Raw genomic sequence first — 16,118 nt, forward strand, 5'->3', positions numbered from 1 at the left:
TGAGCGGGGGATATCGGTTCTTGTTTCACTTCTGTCTTCACTTCTGTCTTCACTTTCTTTTTCTCTTGTGATGAAGAAGGGGTGGCCATCATCTTTTTAATCCATTAAATTCTGGAGGTAGGTGGTGTTGTTAACTTGCGTACTTTTTCTGGTGGAGTTTGAAACCCTTCTTCTTCTTCTCCTTTTTCTGTCTTGGTCACTGGTAGTGGTGGGACTGGTACTGGTACTGGTGATGGTGCTGGACTTTTCATCAAGGTCTTAAAATCTTTCAGAGTGGGTAGAGCTGTTTCGTCTAAAGCTTTCTGGTGAAAGAGTTGCAGTCGTTGCAAGAGTTGATCGTACTTTTGCAATTTTTCTGTTTCGGACAAATCTTGGCGATCCATTAAGGACTGCAATTCGTGTTGTAACTGGGACATCTCGCTCAAATTGGGATTGGGAGGTAAATGCGGGGTGCGTTGTTCTTGCCACCGATGGTATTCCATCCATCGTTTGTAAGGCACTAAAGCTAGTTTTCGTCCTTCCATGGGGTTGTCAGGGGTCGATTCTGAGATCTTGGAACTTCCGAGGGCCTTTTTATCTTGCTCCCACCAGTCCTCCCAACATGGTTCCCAAGACTCCTTTCAGTATGGGGCCTAACAAGAGAGGCAAAATGCCTCCACGTTGGACCAACATCTTCTTTTGACAAATGGGAATTTTCTTTTGAACCATTTGGCGAAGAACGTGACGATGTTTGCTTAAGCATTGTTTCTGGTGTTTGGACAAAGGGATCGTGCCTTTCAAAACGTTCAAACAACATTCGCACACGGTATCGATGACCTCTTTGGAGGCCGATTGAATGAGTTTTTTTCGTAGAGGTGGAGAAGCTTTGGACAGGACAGATAACATGTCCCCATGTTTGACTAAACGTGGTGGTAGTCCTTTTCTTTTCTTTCCTTGGGGTTTTCTGGAGGGTGACATCTTTGAGTCTTCAGGAGTACCAAAAAAACACTGATACCCCCGACTTGGTCACAGGCTTTTTCTATACTGGAACGCGTCGCCACTGATTGTCTTTACGTCGTATCAGTTTAAGGACAGGCATGACACGTCGTGCAGGGGTACGCAACGGACTAAATCGAGCCAGTTCTTGCTTGGAGAAATCCAGTAAACTTTGTAACATGCCCGATCTTTCTTGGACTTTGATTTTGGGAGAAGGTACTTTGTGAGCAGCAGCCACTGCCACTAAATTGGAGGGTCCTGCCACTGGGGAAGTTCTTTTGGGGGTCATCACCGGAGAAGTTCTTGGTGTAATCAACGTCTCCAAGTACTCTTCAGTTCTTGGTGTCATCAACGGAGAAGTGGATGAACGTGAGGATGCCGGAGACGCAGTCACTGCCGTGGCAGATCGTGGTTTGCGAGTGTAAGGTTGCGTCCTGGCCGGAGTGCCTCTCTTGCGACTAGTTTTCTTCTGTGGGCTTTTCTTTTTCTGGGGACTTTTTCTCTGTTTCTTTTTCTGGGGGCTTCTTTTCTTTTTCCGGGGTGGTGGTGTCTGATCAGAGGAGGGTCCCGCCACTGGAGAAGTTCTCCTTGGGGACCTGGTCTTTTTCTTTTTCTTCTTGGGGATTCGTTGGACTTTTTTCTTGAGTATAACTTTAGGGGCATTAGGATCCCATCTTAAGAGAGAGCGAATGATGACCCCTCCTAGAGTACCGCTCCCTCCAGGTTTCAAAATGATTTGTTTTTTGGTTTGAGTGTCGATGCGGGGATCGGCCAGTTGGACCAAAACGACTTTGTTTCGATCAAAAAAGCGTTTGGTTTGATGAGGAATCTGAATGATTCCTTGGAGTATTTGACGTGCCGTCACCGTGAACCATCGTAAGACTTCTTTGAGACTAGCTTTTAAGATACGAGCTCGTGTTTGTGGATTTTTTTCTCGACTGATGCCATACAAGGCACGAATCAATTTGACGGGAAGATGCGACTGAAGGGACGTCATGTTCACACTATGTGAGACAGACGAAAAAGGTCTGAGGTTTTTATAGATTTTTTTATCTGGAGTGAAATTAAGTCGAGGACGGAGACGTGTACAGGACAGGCCCTCCGTCTTGGCACCAGTGGTGAAACAAGTGGGTACGAAATCGCAAATCCTCGGGGGTCGTAGGTTTCAAATCGACGAGTAAATAGGCGTGTGGAGTTTGAGTGGCATCGTCGTACGCCTGAGTCAGCCAAGGCGTTCCTAACTGTTTGGCTAAGACTTGCACTTGCGATTTATCTCGAGGGCTTTTAAACAAGACCACGTAATGCGCATTGAGACTGATGGTGCGATGGGCTTTACTTTGTTGAAACAAATTTTGGGTGATGTAAACGACACTGGCATTACGGTGATGCCCTTTGCGCGTGAACCACAAACACGATGGAATCGCCTTGACTTTCTCGCAAGAGACTGTACGCCGATTGCCACTCTTTGTAACACCACACGATCCGTTGAGGTGGCCGATCGATCAAATGATGTTTTTGTTCGATCAAACGTTTGACGAATTCGGTTTTGCCTGAACCGCTAGGTCCAGCAATGAGCATGTTAAAGGGATGGCGAAGATACAAAGCCTCCCAACTGGCACGATCTAAGTGTTCGTCGATGACTTTGACAGTAGAGGAAGAGGGAGCAGAGACAGCAGAGGTAGCCATTGTGTGAGAAATGTCACTTGTGACACGAAAACAAACAAGACAAGAGTTTATATACTTTTTCAGAACACGTTTGTTGAATGTTTTTTTTTTCAAACATGAATACGAAAGACAAAAATACATAAAAGCCAAAGGCTTAAGTACAAGGATAAAAGGCACATGATAACCATTAACGTGGAATAAAAACAAGTGTCTGTACAACAACATGTTTTGGGTAATGTTCTAACCAGTTCTATAGTCGGGGGTAAGGTCACACAAGTGTCCTCCCGAAAGGGTCTTTCAGGCCTGTCCACGACAGTCCCGTCCTGGGTGACGGGTTCTTCTGGTACCGTCACTAACACGGGTTGAAAAGTAACTTTTTTCCTTGAACAACTCGCGTGCATACTGGGCCACTTCTTGGGTCCAAGCTTCAAAATCCCATTCTTTCCAGGCACGGACATCTGTCCAATGGGGATGTAAGTCACAAGCTACACACACATCGTCATACACGTCTTGGGTAGCTAAAAGTTGACGAATCTTTTTTTCCCGTAGAGGTCGAGAAGTATCCAGACGAAAACGCAAGGCTTTGAGCAAAAGAAGTTTTTCGTGACCATTTAAGGCCATTGAGGTGGTAAGTACTGATCGTAAAGAGTCCACAAGGAATCGGCTGGTAAACGAAATCCCAGAAAACAAGTCACTAAGACACACACCACTTGTCGTCCCAAATTGAATGGATACAGTTCTTGTAATAATCGATGGTAATGATCCACGGTTTGAATATGGTCATTGAGTTCCTTCCACGGAATCTGTTCAATAATATGTGACATAATCCGTGGCATGGCAACTTGATTTTATAGTCTCTTTGTTTTGGAAGCAATACAGCTCTCGGTAAATCCTTTCTCTCAACTCCTCAGGCAAGCCCAAAATGTTCTCTTGTAAAGTATCCATAAGTATATACACTGTTTTTGGAATCGTTGGGTGGTGGCCAATAGCCTCGTTTAACTGTGTGCCTAATGTAATATCAACTCATAATCAGTCTTCTTGTACTTTGAAACAGAGCATAATTTAAAAATGGTTGAATCACTTTGCGTTTGCGTTTCACTTGTATTTTGATCAGTTCTCGGTAAATGCGTTCTCTCAGCTCCACAGGCAAGGCACGAATGTTCTCTAGCAAAGTATCCATGAATAGGTCATACTAAATCCTCTTTGGTCTGACACAAGACATGTACTGTTTGCACAGACATGGTTTCAATTCATTGTCGAATCTAAATCGTTTAGTTACTAATTTACACGTTACAATTCGTTCAGAAGTTTCCTCTTTCACCAAGTTGACATTGTGTACAAGATGTTGGTAATTCGTTAACTCTTCCTCTGGAATTCGATGCAGTACGTTTACAATGTAGTAGATAGAATCGTCAATACCAAACCATTCCTTTTTAAAACCAGGGGTCGTTGATCAATGTCTGTCCAATGGAACACTTTCAACTCAATCAGTCCTTGTATAGCCTGAAGGTACCAGTGGTTCAAACACCGGTGACGTAACGGATGCAATTGTTCTTTACGTTTCACTTGTATTTTGACCAGCTCTCGGTAAATGCGTTCTCTCAGCTCCACAGGCAAAGCACGAATGTTCTCGTGTAAAGTATCCATGAACAGATTATGGTAAGTTACTTCAATGTCTCGGTCCCACTAAGGGTAAGTAATGACAATTCGGTGACCATCGAGCATGTTCTACGTAGGCCGAATCTTGCGGTTCCCAGTGGTGAAGTGACACACCGCAACTGAAGCACTTGACTTTATCTCCTTCGCCCAAATAGAAAAATCCGGCTCTGGCTAATTCTTCGGGGGTCGGTCCTCCCAGATACTTAGGCCATTTTCCTTTGAACGATTGAAGTCGATTTTCAAAGTCGCAGTATTCCGACAAACGCACAGGAAACGAATATTCGTCTTTCACAGGTTCGTTTCGATGAGGGTTGAGTGACATGGGTAGGAGTTTGCTCAGGGCTGGATGACATCCGTAGCGGGGTAGACGTGAAGGTGAACATTCCCCTTTAAAACGAAACCCAGTAAAATGTCCAAGAGGACGAGCGGCATCGCTTTCGCATCCCTCAGGTTTGACACGCACAGCATCACTTTCCATGATAGGGGTAGTGACACAAAAGTTCCCATGATGCTTTACGGCATCGCTAAGGTCACAACGTACAGCATCGTACCCATCGCAAGGCTCACAATCGCATTCCACTTCCGAAGCCTCACACTTGAATTGTGCCTTTCTAAACAACTTGTTCTGTGTTTCTCTGAAAGTATTCATCTTGTTCGCTCGGTCTTGGTAGTCACAATGAACTATCGATCTTGACCATAGCCCCCTTTTTATACTAGTCGCAATGCAGTCTCCAGCTTGTACATCTTTCCTTTTTTACGTTTTTTATGTCCTGTTCTGGAAGGTACCGTCTCTAAGGTACCGTCAACATTGTATCGTAGTGTGATGGGTGGAAAGGCCATAGAAAGGTAAGGGCAGTGCGGAGACCATCGAGTATGTTCCAGAATAGCTGAATCTTTATAGATACATAGATCCATTCGTAACTTCAGTCCGCAAGCGAAACACTGTACCTCGTATCCCAATCCTGACTCAGGTCCCAAGTAGATAAATCCTGTTCTAGCTAAAAGATGCGAAGAAGGTAATCCTTCCCTATCCGTAGGCCATTTCTGAAACGTGTCCAATCGACGGACACAATCACAATAGTCAGGTAAGAAGACTGGAAAATGGTAGGGTTTGAACTTGGAGTTCTCATCGGGGTTCTCACTCGATTCTTGCTGTGGCGAAGTCATCTTTCTGGTGGGTGACTATCCTCTTACATCCAATGTTTTATACCAACGTGTCCATACAGTAAGGTGAAATGATTGGGAAGTCGCACTCGCTTCTGGTACACGATTTGATAGACTTTTTCCAAGGGCCGACTGACGATGTGATGAGTGGGTAAACGTACAATCTTGTTCGGTTGGTAGGTGGTCACTTTAAAGTTTCCATCCTCTCTCGATTGCAAGGCTTCTTTCAATACCCCAAAATTGACCACACGACTGGTACGATGATTCAGAGTCAATCCTTTTACTTTGCACGTCGTGTGCACTTCTCCTTGTTTGTCACGGTATTCGTAGCCGTAATTTTTGGGACCGCCACTGACGAAACTTAGAATCTTGTCGTCGGGATGCTCGTCTGTCCAGGCTCCTAAACGGTCTCCTTCGATGTCAGGGTGCTGTTGACTCGGGTGATGGATGTAAATGCAACTGTCCGTGTCAAAGTACAGGACGCGTTCCCCTAACAGTTCTAAAGCTTCGTACAATTTTAAGCGAGCATGGGCTGTCACGTAAGCCGCAATGATGACATTTCCAAAGGGGTCGTCTTGTACAAAGTCCAGATCTTCTTCGTAATTGACCAAGATCAAATCCTCGCGAACGACGTCCACGTGTTTCATGTATTTGGTTTTGTCGTGAATCATCTGAAGTAGCGGGAAGGTTCTGTCAAATATTCCGTCTTAGGTAAACACGGTCGTTGTGCCATTTTACCCCACAAGCAATTTAACATCACTTTGGCAAACGACCGCCTGCCTTCGTTTTTCTCGATGTGGTCTAAAGTGATGCCTTCTTGTTCATAGTATTTCTCTTTGAATTGTATTTGGTCTTCGGGAGTGTGACACCAGGACGGATAGCCGCTGGCTTCTTGTTTCAGTTTCAAAAAGGCATCCACGTAGTCGGCGAAAATGCCTTTCTGACTGGGGTCACCCTTGTGGTATTGTTGTGTCTTAGGAAAGTGGCAAATTTCGTACACTTCTAACAGTTGGTATCCCATGTCCATAGCTTTGAACAATTCCACGCTGACACAGGTTCCCGTCAAGGCACGTTCTTCCTGGGTGTGATGGCAAGGTTGGTCTTGGTTGCACGTTTCGGCACAAGTACGGCACAAGGGAAACATCAGTTTGCTTTGACAATGGTGAGGTAACACGGGATGGTATAGGTTCGTGGGAGGCAAAACTTTACACTTGATCAAGCCTTCGTATTGTCGAATGTTTTTCAGGTCGATGTGTTCCGTTAACAATTGCGGGTGCCCTACAGGAAAGCGACAATATTTGCACACGTAGGGATACAGCGAACACACGTCCAAGTATTTGATTTCTTCTCCTTTCTCTTCGTCGGCTTGGTACAGCAAACAGGTGGCATTGGTCCTTCCTCCGTACAAACTATCCCTCGGGTTCAGCGGGTCCATGAACTGGTAACTTTCCACGAGGCGTTTATACTCGGGATCGGTTTTCATACGGTGATCGTACTCGTGTTCCCACATTTCCACCACTTGGTATCCTTGCTGTTCTAACTTTAGGCGCCGCTGACAAGTGTCCTGGTACAAGTCTTCCATGGTTCGTTGTAAAAACTGATTTTTAGTGCTACGGTCAGGGTAACAAACGGGACATCCGTGAAATAAGCGACCGTTAAACTCGTACACGATCTTGGGGTTTTGTAAGTCCCAGACATCAACCGAATACGTTCCGATGGTCTTTTCGCCCCCTCCGTTGCGGGCATGCTGAATCCACTTGTCTTCCTTGTCGCACAAGTAATGTAACCAACGTAGGGCTTTGACCGAGTATTGACGTTTGACAAAGTGGGTCGTTTGAGGACTGATGACAGCCACGGTGTTTTCAGGCATAAATCGTTGTCGATACACTAAGGAACACGCTTTGGCAATGGTGCAAGCTTCTTTCAAAGGATCGACCCCTCCGTGTTCCATGAACAGTTCTCGAAATTTTCCACAGCAACGCCGTAAAATGTCCACGTCGGAACGACAATACTTTAGCATTTCTTCCTGAAAGTCGAAAGGGTCCGAGGCGTGAGCCTGGTACCAAGCGTAGAAAGCTTCTCGTTGTTCGGTACGCATGTTGTCGGGGTCGTAATAGTGAGCCTCAGGTAAATGGGGTAGAACGGCGTGTTGATTGGCTTCCGTATTGAAAAAGTGTGGAAAGTACCCTTTAGCCATTTCTGTCATTCCAAACGTTTTAGGCATTCGACTCAAAGGCATGGCCAAATAGCTCATCGAATCTTTAAACTGTACTTGTCCCACTTGCATGAAAATGATTTTGGCTCCGTTCAAAGTCACTTTAGGACGCTCGGTGCCTTGTTCCGTATAGTATCTGAGAAGAAACTGTCCATCGTATCCGGAAAAATTGTGAGCCATCACCGTGGCATGACGATGACAATCTCCGTAACGTTCGATGTCCTCTTGGCTCCACGTCTTGTCGATGGGGTCTAAGACCCATCGAGCGAAATCGGCTAACGTGTTCGGTCCCCGAAAGATTTTTTCACGCCCTCCAGGAATCTTGCTGCAGTGAGGGCAATGACTGAAGATAGGTTCTTGAATGCACCTCTCGCACGCTCGATGAGCCACGCAGAAATTAGGGATGTGAATGCCGGTCTCTTGCATGTATTCGAAATAGAAAAAGATGAAATTGCCTTTCTTCTTGTGACCGTCCTCTTTCTCTGGTGGGGGTTGGTATTTTTGCACGTAGCATTGGTGTTCCAAGTCCACGATGTGGTGACAAATGTGACATTTTTTCTTTCCTCGACATACGTGTGCCTTGGCAGTATTGGTACATATGCCTTGTCCACAGGTAGGGCACAATTTCAGGAGTTGACAAGCACATTTCTGCTGTGAACCTTGTGTTTTCAAATGTTGTTGGTAACAGGTAGGGCTGACAAACGTGCGCAGACAAGTTGAACAAGGCACTGGTTCTTCGCTCAGACAGGGTGGAGAGGCCAAACATCCTGGACATTTCATTCCACAATGCTTGTGTTGCTCTCGATTGTTATAACCATAATCACATTTCTCACAATAATAACCGTATCCCAGGAATCCGGTGATGGTGGTAATGGTATCGAAATGGTCATCGTGATAATAAACATGAATGTATTTTCCGTCCTTAAAAGCTTGGCCTCGAAACAACAGAGGCCCGCGCATTTCTTGAGGGTGCACTTTCAAGGTGTAGCGTGGAGCTAGGACATCTTGCAATTTTTGCATCTCAGGAATGCCACAGGGTGTGTCTTTGGACAGGCCAGCTTGTTGCAACAGGAGTTCTGCTTCGTTTCGTTGTTTGGCTCGATAGGAACGTTGAATAGTGTTCCAGGTTCTTTTCCATTCTACCGTGTTGTTCTTGTTGGCATAGGTTCGTCCCACCACGATGGCACGGGCTAAACACATCTGGTCATGAGGATTGTGAATTTGGACAAGGCTACGCTTAATGCTGCGAAGCTCGTTCACCAATAACATCTTTTTGCGTCCGGTCCCTTGAGGAGGAGAGACGTGGGTCATGTCCAATGTGGCTTTTCCATCGGTGATGTCAAACTGGTCATTAGATTGTTGCACGTGTTGAATCTTGTCCATGACTTTGGAAGCAGTTAGTTCTGCGGGTCTGCTAAACTCGATCCAAACAGGGGATTTCAAACCGTCGTGTTGTATGGAAAGTCTCAAGCGATCGTCTTCTTTGGGTTGACATTGTCGCTTGAGTGCGGTGAGCAAAGAATCCCACACCCCAGTGATGAACCCTTCTGCTTTCTCTAACGGTACTTCAGCCTTGAAATCTTTAAACTTCACCGAGTATTTGTAAGCCGTGGTTCTAAATTTTCTAGAGGAGCGCTTTTCCGTCTCTCGAATGGAATAGTACTTTTCAGGGTTGACTAAGGGTGGTGAACTTTGTTTAGAGGGTTCGAATTCTGGTTCACTCATGTCCGTCCTCTTCAAAATCACTGGCATGAATTTGTGCCAAGACTTCAGCCCTGGTACGAGGCGATAGATCACGTTTCTGCCTCTTACTTTCTTCTTCTTTCTTCTCGAATGAATAGGATTGTTTCATCTTGAGTGCAAAACGTTAAATGACTCAAGTTTAAACACCATAGACTAATTTATAGTCATGGCAAACCAGCGTATATAAAAGGGTGTGTGTCTTGTCCTTTCACTATTCATTTCACTCTCAAACCGAGCACAACGATGGAGGAGACTAGCCAAATCGAACGTTTCATCAGAGCTTTGCGAGGGGTCATTAGAAAATTCTCTTCAGACCAGCCGACGGACTACTCTCCTTCCTTTCGAGATAAAAGTCAAGATACTTGCTATATCTGTCAGAAGAAAGGGCATTGGTCTTCAGAGTGTCCAGACCGTCAAAAAAGAAAAAAAAACAGGGGCTAGAAAAGACAAAAGTCAAGATACCTGTTATTATTGTCAAGAAAAAGGACATTGGTCTCCAGATTGCCCAAAAAAGAAACAAGAGGAGTCAGAAGAAAAGAGGGATTCTTCAGAAGAAGAGAGAGATTCTTCAGAGGAAGAAAGCAGCCAGGTGAAGAAAAAGAAACAGGAGAAGAAAAGAAGAAGGGAAGAAAGTGAGGAGGAAGAGGAGGAAAAGACTGTGACGGTGAAGAAATTGAAAAAACAGAAAGAGTAAAAAGAAGAAACAGAAGAAGTGAATGTACTTTCTAAAGTGTTCTGTTGTGAATTGTGAATTGGATTGTAACTATTGAGAAAAGAATACATTAATTATATAAGGTAAGTGTCTTTGAGTTTTGATTTTAAATAAGAAGCTACACTCACGCACTCATATACACGTACTAAAGGGGTCAAATGGGTTGATTTTTTTTTTTTGAGTTATTGGCAATTGAAATTGTATTTCTTTTCGAGAGACGTGGGTGGCCCTGAAAAGGGCCTTTGGTTTTTTTGGTGTAGGGGTGAGTTTAAGCAATCAACTTTAACTGCCTTAAGCCTTTGCCACGACCGAGGCCTACTTCTTATGATGATGATTTGGCTGAAATCACTAAGGGTGGTACGGTAGGCTTAGTCACAGGGTTGGCGTGTTTAGCTCGGGAAGGTCGTATTCTCTTCGGTCGTGATAAAGAAGTCTGATACATTTTCAGACTTCTTAACTCCGCTAAAATGTCCAACAGTACCGTGACCGTTTGATTTTCACCCTCTTGTTTCTTTGCTGCTACTTCTTCTTCTTCTTGTTTTTTTCTTACCTCTTCTTGTTGCTGTTGCTGTTGCTGTAGGAGAAAAGCTTGTTCCGCTTCCTTTTGTCGTTGTATAAATTTCTCCAATTCTTCTTTCTGTCTCTGTCTAAAATTCTCCACTTGCGGTAATGAAGAATGAGACGAAGGTTCCGGAACAAATTCTTGCGAGGTAAGAAAATCCACAAAATCCCAATTTACCTCTTCTGAAAGTAAGTCCGGGTTCCGTTGGGCAGTCTCCACTGCTGGTGCACCCCAATGGATCGTTTTCTGAGATTCCGTCATGTTGAATCACTGTCGCATAGATTGACTGCACACAGGCGATAGCGAATCTATATAGACCACGTGACGTCACAGACTGCTCTCTTCGGATTGGATGCGGGCTGACTGAATTTTGTCACGCGTGTTTGGATTGGTCAATGAACTCAATCCGTTTCAATCCTTCCTCTCCCTATAAATAAGCGCAGTTCAGCGCAATCACTCACCTGTTCTCGGAGCCTCGACGTTCAATCTTCCACCCTTGTGTCAACAATGATGTTCAGGACGGACATACCCATGTATGTCCGAACCAAGTGGACTGTTGTCGATTGGACAGATACTAGTCTATGGATGAGAAGAGTTTACATAGAAAGACAAGGATGCCTCAAGAGGGTACTTGTGTATGGACCTGCAGTTAGAAGGTGTTTAAGAAGAAGAAATGACAGATGCCGTCTATGTTAATATTAACATAAAACCAAAGGCCCTTTTCAGGGCCACTCCTATTTCTCGAAAAGAGACTGACTTTCCATTGCCTACCCTATTTTTTCTTTAAAAAATAGGGTCCCAACCCTATTCCATTTCCCCTTGAGGCTCAACAGGCCCAAACGTCTTTTTCTTCCAATGTTAAATTCCATTGAGGCTAAACTTGCCCAGGGTTTTTTGCCCATGTTAAATTTCCATTGAGGCTAAACTTGCCCACGGGGGAACTGTAATGCTAATTCCCATTGAGGCTAAACTAACCCCCTATACTACTGCTATATGACGATTTAGTATCCAATTTTGTATATTTTATCCCTATATCACGAACTCCCCGGACACCCATGTGAAGAGTGATGGAAAATAATTCCAAAACACCTAGCATTTAACGTTGTCAAGGCCAATCCAATTTATATTTGGTTGTAACTTTTGGTACATAAAAATGTGTTAACATGTCGTTTTCCTATGCGAAAGATTACCTATTCTCATTGGAGCACATTTGTTGTCATATATCATCAATTTCGGAGATCGTAAGGTTTAGCACGTTGTCAAACTCTCCGATATTGGAAATAAAGTAATTGTGCATGTGGTAAGCAATCCCATAATACCCAAATAAAACTGATCGTTTTTGCAAAAGACCGGAACTTGATACGTTTGGACAGCACGAAGGCATCGCGTACCGATGAAAAACTTGCGTTATGCTTGACTTTATATGATGTGGTATTATAAAACAATGTACTCATGCGTGCACATTCGCAGCATCGATATCAATCCTACAAAACATACATGAAATGCATGATGAGGTTTTTCATTTGGACATATTTGACTGTTTGTGATCGGGTATTATCATTATTACCTTAGTGCGTCACAAAGGTTATTATTGAAGCAGGCCTGATTATTATTGTATTAGCTTAAGATATGATAAGAATTTGAGGGAAAAACGACTATATTTGTTTTCCGTACTGAAATTTCATCATGTCCCAATTTATTTCGTGAAGAATGCATTAAAATGATTTTAAAAACGGCTTGAAAATATGTTTGCGCCACAACGTTAGAAAGCTTTCTCTTAGCAACAAAATGAAAAAATAGCTTCAAACATTGAATCTAAACGTCACAACACAAGCCCCTCGACACATACACATACACTTTCCCACACACACTAAAAGAAAACAAATTGCAGTGAAAATTAGAAAGACGGCATACCTGTTCGTGAATATACATATTATTGCAGGTATAGGTCGAATTTCGATGATTTGACGCGTGAATTGAGAGGCATTTAGAGGCAGAGAAAAATCGTGAAAAGTGATAAATTCGCATCGAAACGTTTAGCTAAAGACAGCTGTCTTTGAATTACGATTTGTAGATACTTTCAATTGGTAGGACACCAATACAGTTCCCATTCGTTCAGTGCGAAATTTTCGTATTACTACATAAATTGTAGACGGATTGCGGGAGTGGGGGTGAGAATTTAAAAATAATGTGTCCTAAATAGCTAAAAAAATAATCTCGTTTTTAATTTGTTCAAAAGGAGAACCTAAATATGCATTGTTTCATTTGAGAAAAAAGTATAATGAGGTTAAAAAAAATATTTATATATTCTTTCTAGAAACAATCTCAGTCACCCCCGAAAAAAAGGAAACAAAATTAAATGAGATCAGTCCTTTATTGCGCACCATGTAAATGTTAAAGCCCAATTCTCAAGGTATTTCCCTAGTCCTATGTCAAATATATATATATATATATATATATATATATATATATATATATATATATATATATATATATATATATATAGAAAAGGACGTGTTTTCTGCAGATGCTCAAGTACTGAACTCAAGAATCGTGTACATTCTTAACTTTAAGAAAACATCATTTTACAAAAGCGCACAAGAAGACATATTTGTTGCCGAATCTTTGCAGACGGATATGTGAAACCCGGAGAGTGCCAACATTACATAGCGTACGAACTGATATTGTAACAACTTTTCCATTTTGGTTTTGTAATTTGGAGATATTTTCAGTCTATACTTTGGACCTATTTAAGGATTTGAATGTAAATTTACAACAGAAAATCTTTTTTATAAGGATTTTGAAACGCTAACTAAAAAGAAGCGATAGTCTTGGAGCAGTATTAGAAATGCTCTGAGCTGATGCATGCTGAAATGTTTTCACGTGTCGAAATAATTATAATTCGCACCTCATACAACGAGCTAAAAAAATAAAAATCTTTTTATAAGGATGTTGAGACGCTAAGGAAAAAGAAGCGAAGAGTCTATGCAAATTAGGTCCTTTTCTGAACAATACGACCACCGGCCATTTTTAATTACAGTTCAATAAATTACTAGAACTACTACGATGACTAAAATGTTCTCTTTGAATGTCTAGAAGATACTTTGCATCACTCATTATCAAAAGGAGCAGATACAGAGGTTTCCTATCCGTGTGTATGTTAGTAGTAGTTGTTTTGTTTTCAACCCAGCAATATTTCTTGAAAATGAAATTTTGGTCAGCTCAAAAGAACAGCTGAAAACTTGAACAATTTTGCTAGTAAATTTGGTACCACTAAGACTTTAAATAATCTGCTATTATTTAGAAAAACAAGTCTATTGAAATGCAAAAAATAAACATAGTCACATGATGTTATGGTCAGTCTCGTATAAGTGCTATCGATTCAGTAAGGCTTAATCCAAGGGAATCTTTCGCCATGGCTTTCACGTAGCCTCTGTTACTTCCAATTATAATTTCAATTCTTCTATCTAAAAATCATTCTACAAAGAAGCGAATGCTAAGGATTAACCGATTTTCGTGGTGTACACATTTTCCCGGATTCATTATTGTTACAATACAAAATATAAAACCTGAACGAACAACGTTTCATCTGTCGAATCACTAGATCCATTCGCAATCCACGAAATACCGACGACATGTTTAGCAAAAATACTATTTATATCCACGATAAAATGCATATTAAATATCGACAGCAAACAGCGTTGTTTCCAGGTTTCTATCAGACCAAAATTCAGTATCCATCTTACTGACAACCTTCAGACATGTTTCAACTTTTGAAGTCTGTCTTACACAGAGAAGAAGCGATGCACTATACTACACATGCATTCTTGGATGCACATGTCAACCCACGAACGAGGTGGAATGAGCACATGTTCGTATTGGTTTCTGCAAAAAAAGCCTCAATCAAAAAGGTAGCTCTGTATGTCTGTGAATGTTTGGCATCCATACATGTATTTATCAAGCAAAATATCCGCATGGGGCGTTGTACTATTTGCCACCCCGACCCACGGTGACTGCACGTTCCCTACTCCTTTTATGGACGTTACCACTACTTTCTGGCAAAGTTGATTTTTTAGACTTTATCCCTGTCTCGAGCAGGACCGCTCCGGTGGCCTAGTGGTTAGAGTGCCCACCTGGGATGCGGGAGGTCGCGGGTTTATACCCTGGTCGAATCATACTAAAAGACATCAAAATTAGTACTAGCAGCTACCTCGCTTGGAACTCAGCATTAAAAGGTTAGTTTTAGGACTGGTCGGCCAGGTGTCAGGATAATGGGACTGTGTGGGACATCATGCTACGTGTCTGCGGCATAATGTCTCAGTGCTAGACATCACTTTAAATTTGTTAGACTTAGGGGAAGTCGTAATCTCTCCCACTGCATGTAATGCATTTTTGATGACCTTCAACCTGACATTAAATGGCGGAGATCTGCACCACACGAGGGGCTGATAAAATACAACCGATGGTTCCCTTTAACTCCATAGGCGTTCCCAAAACTAGGAAAAGTGATCGGATTCGCTGATAGGATAAGGTGATATAATACGTCATTCTGATAATGAGATTACGTTTCTTTACTCAAAATAGTCGGTTTGACTGATCTAATAAGGAAAGTCTCCTGCGTTTGTAACTATTTATAATGCCTTTTTACTGGTATCCTTTTAAGCGTACAATATAATTTAGGCTTAAATATCTACAAACTGCAGGTCCAAATCAATATTTAGATAGCGAGAAATTTCTTTAAGGTTTGCTTCTCCGAAGTTCAACCAAAGCATACTGTCAGCAAGAGTAAATAACGAAGATGCTAGCCTTATTAACCCATTTTGTATTGCTGGCAATACAATGGAAGTCCAAAGATGGGCCTGGGGTAGAAACGAAGAGACAATGACGTGAAACTTTTATTGTAACCTGACCCCATTTTTATCATTTGAAAAGACTATGCATTACAGCTTAAATATTTGTCGGAATAACCCGGAAAAGCGCTGGGCTACTGGCAAATGTTCTCGAGTATCCTCCGCTAACCGAGACAAGACTCAAACCCACGCTGACAGAGATGAGATTATGTGATCTGTAAAGGCGAGCGCCTTAAACAACTCGGCCACCCGTGACCATGCTTGAAGAGTGCACGTTTGAACACATTGTTGACTGCAACATTTGCTTGACTTCTCTGAATAAGAAATCTTTTAATGTACCTGTCCAATCATCATATGTATCGATTTATTGCAAATCGTCATGTACCATTTCTGAAATTATAAGACAGTACTATTGACGGTAATTTAGAGCTCAAACTAAACGTAGAATTGCCAGCATAGAAATTATTCTCAGAGTTCACTAGCCACGTTCAAGTAATCATTTTTGATACGAGAAGATCAACTTTGACTATTTGCAGTAGATTCGGATGTATTAGTAATAGGTTACTGCACCTG

Source organism: Sinohyriopsis cumingii, chromosome 8, assembly GCF_028554795.1.
Source record: "Sinohyriopsis cumingii isolate HCF-2022 chromosome 8, ASM2855479v2, whole genome shotgun sequence".
NCBI classification, from domain to species: Eukaryota; Metazoa; Mollusca; class Bivalvia; order Unionida; family Unionidae; genus Sinohyriopsis; species Sinohyriopsis cumingii.